The sequence below is a fragment of the Myxine glutinosa genome, chromosome 5, assembly GCF_964187855.1.
Source record: "Myxine glutinosa chromosome 5, kmMyxGlut1.1, whole genome shotgun sequence".
NCBI classification, from domain to species: domain Eukaryota; kingdom Metazoa; phylum Chordata; class Myxini; order Myxiniformes; family Myxinidae; genus Myxine; species Myxine glutinosa.
The window spans coordinates 203878171-203889397 of NC_136265.1; the positions used below are offsets into that span (position 1 = coordinate 203878171).

Consider the following 11227-nt stretch of genomic DNA (forward strand, 5'->3'; position numbering starts at 1 on the left):
CGCGAATTTATATGCAGAAGAAAAATAAAGCCGAACCCAACTGTGGTGCCAATTACTGATAAGTCGAATTACTTTGGATTCAATTCTGTCCAGTAAGTATGTGGAACTAGAACCTCCCCAGATGTGAGAGCAGATCTCTATACAAGGACGAATCAATCCTTTATATAGTTGAAGCAACTGTTGAGAGGAGAAGAATCTTCGACATCTGAACAGGACTCCCAGTTTCTTCGAGGCAGATTTAGCTATTTGTGTAATGTGTGGATTCCAGGATAGATTTGAAGTTAGGGTAATACCTAGTAGGTTTATTATATCACATGGTGTAATTGTGGAACTTTCAAAGGAGATTGGAGAGTTGAGAGGAGTTTTGGAGAGACGTATGGGAAGAAATTGAGTTTTAGAAGCATTAAATTTAACCTGATTACATTTGCCCCACTGGGAAATCTTGTCCAAATCCGAATTTAAAGAGGTTGTTGTGATAAAACGAGATGCAGATCGATTGAGGGAAGATGGGGCAGATGGGAAAAACATGGAGGAATGCAACGTTGAATCATCAGCATATGAGTGCATTTGGTTATTTGTAGAAGAAAGAAGGTCATTGATAAAAAGAAGGAAGAGTGTTGGAGACAGAACAGAACCCTGAGGAACACCGCTGTTGATAGGGAAGGAGGGAGATGTTGAGCCATGGACAATTACAGAGATAGAGCGGTCGGAGAGAAAGCTCGATATGAGAGAGCAGAGTGAAGGAGGAAAGCCGAAAGAGGGAGCTAGGATATCAGACCCCGATGCCAAACTCTGTCAAAAGCTTTTGAGATATCAAGGCCTACAACAAAGGATTCTCCAAAATCTCTCAGAGAAGAGGTCCAGACATTTGTGACATTCGTGGTTTGCCATTGCCTCCCCCACAGTATTTAGCGCAGGCATTTTTAGTTTGTTCAGGATGCCGGCGATAGCTCGCCGACCCTTCGCGAAGGACACCGACTAATGCCGACAGATAGACTGCCAGGTGTTCCAATTTTTCATTTCATTTCTTGACCTGAAAATCGGGTGGGCATCAAATTGGCATGATAATATAGAAAAAATTAAGAAATAATGTTCATGACTTTTCACAAGTCAGATTCTGGTACGTTAGTCTGTAATATAATGTTGAAATTTATAATTTTATTTCCAAAATCTCCGTTTAGCATTTCATTTATTTTAGCATAACATTAGAATGCATTTCGATGTATTGACCAATGAGGATCGCGCTTATTCGCGCGACGAACGATGTCTGGGCGTCCGGCTGCGAGTAAACAAAATGGCGGCCTCCAGTAGCAGCGACGGTGACGAGGGTGGGAGCGAGAAACGCTGTTATATGTGCATTTCTCCGGCCAAAAGATCAAGTTTAATACCTTTTAGTGATATAACATGGCCGCGATATTTGCAATTTGTTCTTACGTGGCAGAATTTAGAAGGTGATCAAGCTGAAATTGCGAGAAATTTCGTGAAGAACCACGCTGACGAATTCGGCGAACGTGGCAACAGTATGGTAACAATACCTGCTATAGCTATACCGCATGATGCAGCGTTTCATCAAGTGTGTTATTCACGATTTACCGATAAACAACGAGTGAGCAGGGTGCAAAGCAGCATGAAAAAGAGAGAAGAAAATGCAGCCAATACTGGTAGGTTGAATAACTTGAATAATAAATCATGACAATGCTTCAAAACTTAGTTTGATTTTTTTTTTTGTGAGGTATATGTAAAATGATTTTGTGTGTAGTCGAACGATTTTGAATTGAAGGAACTGTCCAATATTTATGCAAGGAGGTAGGGCCGAGGTGAAACAAATAAATTTTTTAAAGGAAGTCTGAGGAAGGGGGGGGGGGTGGGAGGGGGAGGGAATCTCGTCGGGCTAACCATGACGAGGTCTAGACATTTTTAACTCACATAATTTTAATTGTTTTCTTTTATGTGTATTTATTGCAGCTTCAACATGCAATGACATCAACATCAACATTGACAAGGTGCATAAAGGCCCACAACCAGTCAAGAAACGTGCTCTACGCTCCAGCTTAGGCAAGCCCAAATGTTCAGCCAGATCCCAATATGTGTTGCCTAATATATGCATCCTTTGTCAGAAAGAGAGAACAATCAATACAGGCAAAAGGGACGAAGAAAAGAGCCTCTAAAAAAGTGCTCAACAATTGAGGCACCAAGACTGCAGCAAGCCGCTAAAAACAACAACAATACAAACCTGCTGCTTCAAATTCAAGACCGCGATTGTGTTGCGATAGAGGTAAAATACCATGGTCGCTGCTACAAGGAGTATACCCGGTATTTAGGCAAGCTAGCAACAACACCTAATGCAGAGCACCAAGGAGACTCCAACTACTCAGAAGCATACACATTATTTTGTGCAACAGTCAAGGATCTTATAATAGACAACAAGGAAATCTACAGACTGAAACGACTTAATGACATGTTCATGAAACAAATCAAAGCAACACACGGAATAGAATCAAACTACAAAAGTGGCTTTCTCAAGACAAGACAAGACTGATGAAAACATTTCCACAACTATGCTTTCTAACCCCGTGTATGCGCTGCCAAGGACACCTTGTGTATGTTAATGACATCTCCACTGAAGTGCTGGTTGAAGAAAAGAAAGTGTTGCAAGAAACCATGCATGGTTCAGGTGATGACACAACAGAGACAGAACAAACATCCGACTCTGAACCAACCCCACCAAAGCAACCTGGGTATACTGAGAATAACCTTAGAGAACACTACTTCACTGCGCTACAATTGAGAAATGCAATCGATGAGATCAAGCCAAATATGCCATGGCCCCCAACCTCTGAGCACCTGACAACAAATGCCGCAGAAGCAATTGTACCTGCCTGTCTCTATAACTTTATTGCATGGATGGTGGGAGTGTCAGACGAACCTGATTCTGATGAGTTTGTAAAGATAGAATCTACAATACATAGAAGAATTCTCACAATTGCACAGGACATCATATACCTCCAATCAAAGGGAAGGAAACAGATGCCCAAACATTTGTCACTTGCAATGACAGTACGTCATCTCTCAGGTTCAGCCCAATTAATCAGCCTACTGAACGGGTTTGGTTACTGCGTCTCAAACTCTGTCGTCTTAAATCATGACACTGCACTGGCTAACCAAGAACTACATCGTGGAGAGGATGCTCTTCCATTAATCATTCAGGCGGGCAAGCATGTCACACTCGTATGGGACAATAATGACTTCGGGGAGGAGACATTGTCTGGGCGTGGAACAACACACAATACCAATGGGATTATAATACAGCGACCAAGTCAATCCCATGAAGTAGTACAACCAGCACCAGTCACTACAGTTAAGAGGACGCGGGAGAGATCGATGCAGCCACCTGCAGTGAACCTTGCCACATATTATGGAGGGAAAAAAGAAGGACCCGCTCCATTCGCAACCAGCGTTCCATTGGATCGAGCAACGTACTTCCCATTACTCCAGCACCCTCAGACGATAGACCTAGCATACCACATCACCAAGTACAGCATTGACGGGACTCTGCCATCTTGGACAGGATTCAACCAACTAGTGTCTTGTGTTGAAGTTCCACCAAAGAGCGTGATAGGGTATCTCCCTGTCATTGATGCCACTCCGACTGAAATGAATATGGTACTAACAATACTGCAGAGAAGTGTTCAGATCGCCGACAAGTTACAGTTGGAAGCAGTCGTCATTGTCATTGACCAAGCCATCTATTGCAAGGCACAGCTCATTAGATGGAAGAATGCACAGTTCATGAAGAGACTGGTAATTCGACTTGGGGCATTCCACACTGCAATGTCCTTTCTTGGCTGTATTGGAAAGAGATTTCGAGATGGTGGTCTCCAAGACATCCTGGTTGAGTCAGAGATTGTTGCAGTGGGGTCTGTGAATGGAGTGTTCAGCGGCAAGCATTACAACAGGGCAGTTCGAGCCCATAAGCTGATGTCAGACGCGATGCAGCAGATGCTTCTGGATGCATATTTTGAATCTATTCCAGAACATGAGGCGGGTAGAGTGAAGGAACTTTTGTCAAACTTAGCTGAAGCTTTCCCACATCCAAACTACCATGTCATTCTCAACAGTGACAAGTTCAAAGACTTCAAAACCTCCTTTGACAAATTCTTAGAAGCAAGTGACACCAAACCAACATTTCGCTTCTGGAGTTCATACATTGAGACGGTGGAGCTTCTCTTGCTATTCATTAGAGGGACACGAGAAGCCAACTGGGATGTTCACCTCGCCAGCATACGATGTATGCTTCCATGGATATTTGCCTATGATCACATTAATTATAGCAGATACCTTCCAGTATACTGGCTGGAAATGTCAGATGTTCAGCAGACCCATCCCGCCATTCATCAGAAATTTATGGAGGGTGATTTCGCTACCCAGAGAAGCGACAAAGCTTTTGCCCAAATCGCCTGCGACCAGACCATTGAGCAGACAGCAAACAGGGATTCCAAGACCAAGGGGGGAATGACCGGTTTCACTACCAGCAAGGGGACAGTTAACTGATGGATTTGGTCACACCACGCGAGGGGGTCAATTGCACGGGAATGCGAGGTTATGGCAGGGAAGTCCAGATATGAAGAGCACAGCTCAACACGCTCCGATCTACTACAAAGTCGCATGCTACGTGACAAAGCTGATGTTGACAAAATAATCGAGATGACAAACAGCATGATTAATCCATTTGAATATGATGGAGAGGACTTGGTTCATGTTACATCTGGTGTGGTGGCTACGAGAGAAGTTCAGGAAGATCTAAACACAGCATATGAAAGAGGAGAAACAGAGTTCACCACCCTATGTAAAGAACGACTTCAGACGGAGACAGTCGACCTGTTTGGCTCAATGAAGAAACTGAAACTTAAGACATTCACCAACATGTCTAAGGCTGTGAAAAAGAAAATTCGTGGAAAGGATGTGGCTTTGAAGGCTGACAGAAATCTCTTAGCAAGGCTTGTTGTCATCGGGCAGTTCCGGAAAATTGATCTTCAAGAGTTAATGTCCTATTCTCTTGGCCCACTACCTCTTCCTTTGGCAAGTGTGCAAGGCTGCCTCGTCAAGACCAACAAAGCCAACCTACTTCATGCACTTGAAAGTCAGGCAGAGAAACCTGTGGTTGATATTCCAGTAGGAGGCATGTATGTAATGGATGGTATGGCAATGATACAGAAATTGAATATCAACAAACTCACCGGGGAAAGGACATTTCTCAATCTGGCCCACGAAATACTGAAGCGCCTTGTCAAGGGAGCAGAGGGCAACAAGTCCAGTGAGATCCATTTCGTAACCGATACTTACCGAAAGGTATCGATTAAGAATGCCGAGCGAGAGAAGAGAGCAGCCAGAGGGTCTCAAGTGATGCGAATATATGGCCAGTCCCTTCCTCAACAATGGAAGAAGTTCCTCTCCAACGGTGACAACAAGGAGTCGCTAATCGAATACTTGTTTGAGATGTGGAGTAAGGTCAAGACAGCATACCTCAGAGGAATTACAGTGTTCTTGGCACATGGAACCAAATGCCATATCTTCACAGGAAGCAGCACTCCAGATCAGGTAGTTGAAGTGAAAGAAGAGCCATCACTAAATTCGACGCATGAAGAGGCGGACACACGGATGTTCCTCCATGCCGCGCATGCAGCACACACAAGCAATGACGTCATCATCGTTAGTCCGGATACAGATGTGTTCATAATCGGCATAGCCTTAGTACCCCAAATCTCTGCACATCTATATTTCCACACAGGAAAGGGAGTCAACCTTAGGACAATTGACTTGAAAGCAATCTACGATAGCATTGGGGATGATGTCAGCCAAGCTTTGATAGGCCTACACTGTTTTACTGGCTGTGATAGTGTAAGCGCCTTCTATGGCAAAGGCAAAAAGCCTTTATACTAAGCCTTTAAAGGCATCATACTAAAGAATCCAGAGCTGTGCGGTGCCTTGAAGGACCTTGGAGAACGGTTTGACATACATCCAGACATGATGGAAGCACTGGAGACATTTGTCTGCAAGTTATATGGACAGCACAATATCACTACTGTGAATGAGGCCAGGTACAACATGTTTCGTCTTGCTAGAACGTCTGAGATCACAATGCCTCCCAACCAAGATGCCCTGAGACAGCACATCAAGAGAGCCAATTACCAAGCTGGTAAGTTAATTGGTTGTTTCTTTGAATATTGAACGTCACCTGTAATTTATGTTTGGACAGGAGTACTAGTATATGGTGCAGCATGTGTTAATGAAGATGATTATTTGGAAAGTTTATTGAATTGAAAACAAAATATTGAATGTCACAACAATGCTTTGTAAATGTTCAAAATTAACAGGTCTATTTGAAAGAGTAATTGAAGTAACTATCTGTACAGTTGAGTGGTTAAGATAACATGACATGTAGATGATCCAGAGGTTTTTTTGCTCCACACTCAGTCAGAGCAGGATGTTTTGGATTTCGCATGTTTCTCTACACAGAATTTCCCAATAATATGATTGTTCTGTTATTAGTGTTAATGATATACCTCTGATGTTGTTTTGGAAATATGTATATCTCCATTCTTAATGTTATTGATCACTTCAATATTTCAGGAATTTACAAGAGGAGCCTGCAGCCCATCCCTGACATTGCCGACCCTGATGGCTATGGATGGATGATGGAAGAGGAACTTGCCATAGACTGGATGACACTTCCACCTGCACCAGACAGCGTGATGGAGCTTGCTAACTGCACTGGAAGCTGCAAGAAGACACGATGCAGCAACGAAACTACATGCACTTGCCGACAGAATAACATTCCGTGCACAGATTTGTGCAAGTGCGGCAGGAACGACTGCTCAAACATAACTGGCCATGTTGACTTTGATGATAAGAATGATGATAAAGACTCCAGATCTGAAGATGAGGAAGACTCTGATGCTGAAGAGGATGAAATAACTGCACTATTTGTATGATGTTTTGGACAAGTTTCAACATGACCAAGCCGAAGAGACAAATTGTGGCCATAGTTCAGCCCATCTCGAGTTTATCATGACGTGAATGCGCACTGGTTCGCTTGTACGCCGCGTAATTGTCTTTGATGGGTTAAAATATCACCCCTTACACACTTATTGGACCTATTAACAGTTTCAAAATAGCATTGGTAAACCACCATGGATCGTAGTAGCAACACCAATCACAAATATTGTACAAAAATTTAAAATTATGCAGGTTTTAAGGTCCAAAAACATGACTTTCTGATAAATGCATCAACAGCATGTTATTTTACCAAGTCGTTAAAACAACATTTTTACTACTTTTGGGGGTCTGAATTAATAAATATTGCTGCCAAGACCAATGTGAACATGACATCATATAGTTTGTGTTGTTTTTTTACTGTGTAAATGGGTATTTCAAATGTAACATACAATTGGTGTATACTGGTGTTTTGGGGCAGCGGTTCTCGGTAACGTACCACGATATCGCTTGTGAAAAAAAACAAGATGTTTTGGAGGTCATAAGGCTTCATCCCACACCCTTCTTGCCAAATCCCTAGGTTCAGGTGATGAAATCAAAAAAAAAAATAGATATCCACCCTATGGCCCTGTGTCTAAGATGGGACTCCCGGTTTAACGTTCATCCGAGGGACGTCACACACATTGATGAATTACCCTGCCTGTGAAACGCCAACATGTCAGGATTCGAACCTTGGCTCGACAGCTCAGAGGTGAGTGTACACACCTGTCAGCCATTGTACCATCGAGTAGCCCATTTAGACCATCAAAGCCTGCGTCATTATTACCAACTAATGGTTGTTTGTCCAAAGTCCATGGACATGGGCGATCGTTTTTAAATGCTGAACAACGGAAGGAATCAGCACGTTGCAATTACTGCACCTGTACAAATTCCATTGTCATCCATTCATTACCTGCGCCATCGAAAGTGGATCGAGGTTATGTTTTCACCCTGTCTGCCTGTCTACCCCTGTCTGTCTGTCTGTTTGGCTGTTTGTGTCTCTGCCTGTTTGTCTGTCTGTCTGTGAACAAAATATCTCAAAAAGTCATGGACGGATTCGGACCCAACTTGGTGGATCGATTGAGTGTGTGACAAGAACGAATCGATTCGATTTTGGTTCAGGTCCGAATCCAGATCCGGCCTATAAGTGGAATACAAAACGTAAAGTGTTGAGCCTGGCAGAGGTGTGCGCTCTCCATACCGAGTGCCGTTCTAGTTACCTATCAAAATGCACCTTGATGCATGACCGTGACGTCGGGCGACTTGATGACCCAGAAAACGGTAATAGTCACGGAAAAACTCACAGTAAAATGGGAACGTTTGCATGTCCATATATACCACACGTACTACCTACCATAGATGCACTTTTTAAGTCTTTGGTATGACTTGGTCGGGATTCCAACGGCCGACATCCCACCCATAGAGTAGACGCTCGAACCATTACACCACCGAGTCAGGTACGAGTTGCTCTCGGTATTCTAAACGATTTTACAATTACGATTCAGCAGGTCACAAGGCCAAAAGCTTTTGTCTATAATTAATAATTTCTGTTGTATTTACGAATGCTAATTGTTAATCAGACGTCTTGACTTCAAATTAAATCTTACAAATCCTCACCTGTATTACGTGAAAAGCAAGCGGAAGGTACGCCGGTACTCCAGGTTTCATGACAACAGGTGTTGCCGTATATAAATGTCACGTCACAAGCAAACGTTTCATCGAAAATGGGCGTAGTTTAATGATATCGGTAAAGGGAGTTCACCCTTTGTTTACCTGCTGTTGGTTCTTGCATTGGTCACAATCAGGGAGCGAAACATTCAGTGAGTGAAACATTCAGTGAGTGAAACATTCAGTGAGTGAAACATTGTTGTTTTTTTTTGTTGTTGTTGTTTTTTTTTTTTGTTGTTTTTTTTGTATGCTGAATCGAGGCTCGTGAAAGAGCTAACATTTATTTCACAAACAAATCAACCAGACAAACAAAATATATAAAAAGAGGGCGCGGAAGACAAGATGGGGAGAGAAGGGGAAGCACACAAACACAACATTTGAGAGTAGGGAGATGTGTGGGAGGGAGAGGGCTTGGGGGGCTCAGGTACATCCCATTTCCTTTGATCATCCTTGAGATGTCTCTACAACTTGACTGGAGTCCACCTGTGGCCAATTCAATTGATTGGCCATGATTTATAAAGAAACACACCTTTCTGTACAAGGTCCCACAGTTGACATTGTATGTCAGTGATGTTCATGTGACAAAGGCTAAGAGGTGATCTGATCATCTCTCCGTCTTCACAGCGGAACTCTTTGCTATCGTATTTGCTCTGGAATGGCAAATCGAATTCAACCCTCTCAGTGCCGTGATCTTTTCTGATTCCCTCTCTGCACTTAAGGTTCTGGAGTCTCTAAAGGAGGGATGCAGATTTGACCTGGTGCTCGAAGTACTGCACCTGATCAACATTGCTAGTTGGAGCGGATCTGTGGTCAATCTGTGCTGGATCCCCGCTCATGTGGTGCTGGATCCCCGCCGCTCATGTGGTGCTGGATCCCCGCCGCTCGTGGTGCTGGATCCCCGCCGCTCATGTGGTGCTGGATCCCCGCCGCTCATGTGGTGCTGGATCCCCGCCGCTAATGTGGTGCTGGATCCCCGCTCATGTGGTGCTGGATCCCCGCTCATGTGGTGCTGGATCCCCGCCGCTCATGTGGTGCTGGATCCCCGCTCATGTGGTGCTGGATCCCCGCTCATGTGGTGCTGGATCCCCGCCGTTCGTGGTGCTGGATCCCCGCTCATGTGGTGCTGGATCCCCGCCGCTCGTGGTGCTGGATCCCCGCTCATGTGGTGCTGGATCCCCGCTCATGTGGTGCTGGATCCCCGCCGCTCATGTGGTGCTGGATCCCCGCTCATGTGGTGCTGGATCCCCGCTCATGTGGTGCTGGATCCCCGCCGCTCATGTGGTGCTGGATCCCCGCTCATGTGGTGCTGGATCCCCGCTCATGTGGTGCTGGATCCCCGCCGCTCATGTGGTGCTGGATCCCCGCTCATGTGGTGCTGGATCCCCGCTCATGTGGTGCTGGATCCCCGCCGCTCATGTGGTGCTGGATCCCCGCTCATGTGGTGCTGGATCCCCGCTCATGTGGTGCTGGATCCCCGCTATTGTGGTGCTGGATCCCCGCTCATGTGGTGCTGGATCCCCGCTCATGTGGTGCTGGATCCCCGCTCCTGTGGTGCTGGATCCCCGCTCATGTGGTGCTGGATCCCCGCTCATGTGGTGCTGGATCCCCGCTCATGTGGTGCTGGATCCCCGCTCATGTGGTGCTGGATCCCCGCTCGTGTGGTGCTGGATCCCCGCTCATGTGGTGCTGGATCCCCGCTCATGTGGTGCTGGATCCCCGCTCATGTGGGCATCGGAGGGAACGAGGCCCTCGATCTTGCAGCCACGTGTGCGATCACATCCGAATGTGTCCCCCAATCCCTTTGGGACCGTCTGAAATTGTGAATGTGGTCATGGTGAACCCAGACGTGATCCCCCCCCCCCCCCCTACTTTTCAGCTACCCCAGTTGTCCCGCAGAGACCAGGTGGCTCTCTCCAGGCTCAGACTTGGGCACTGTCGCCTTAATTCGTATCTTCACGTGATAGGGTGTCACCCTTCCGGGACTTGCGCCTCCTGGAGGGAACCCGAAGATTTATCCCACGTATTTCTGGGATGCCGCCAATACGAAGGACCGAGGTTGCTCCTTTTTAAAATTGTTGGAGAGGAGGGGTCGGTGGGTCTGACCTGCCCGTCATTTTTGATTATTTAAACCAGAAGCATCCTCGTTTGTGCAAGGCGATCCGAAACTTTTTGAAAGCGTGTGGGAGACCTATATAGTTATATTATGGATGTCCCATCGGCGTCCATTTCAATATATTAAAGCGCGATGCTGCGCGCGCTAATGCTTACGCAAGGAGCAAGCGGACAACGCGGTTCATAAAAGAGTCTTTATTCAAAGTACTCAAACTGCAGCACAAAGCTGCTCAGGGCTGCGCGCCCCGTGTATATCGTGAGGTCACGCCTCTCTCTCCCTGGCGTGGCCCATCCCCACTTGGTGTGCAGGGTGAGGTCACCACGTCAGTGCTTTCGTGTCCGCCACACGCGCCCCCCCAGAATCCCCGCGCACCTGAAGGGTCAGTTTGCGGGGTAAACGGATAACCCGGCCGAA

General features: G+C 45.7%; 1 protein-coding gene across 3 annotated transcripts in view; it reads right to left on the bottom strand.

Annotated features, from left to right (window-relative positions):
• LOC137418869 (galactoside alpha-(1,2)-fucosyltransferase 2-like) overlaps nt 1–8750 on the bottom strand; it is an 89745-nt gene extending 80995 nt beyond the window's left edge. For 2 of the 3 annotated variants that reach the window (XM_078779386.1, XM_078779384.1), the window contains exon 1: nt 8650–8750. The gene's annotated coding sequence lies outside the window, so the exon portion shown is untranslated. Of the gene's footprint in view, nt 1–8386; nt 8610–8649 lie in introns of those variants that run through there. The other variant, XM_078779385.1, reaches the window with a different exon arrangement.
• Between the last annotated feature and the right edge of the window lie 2477 nt (nt 8751–11227).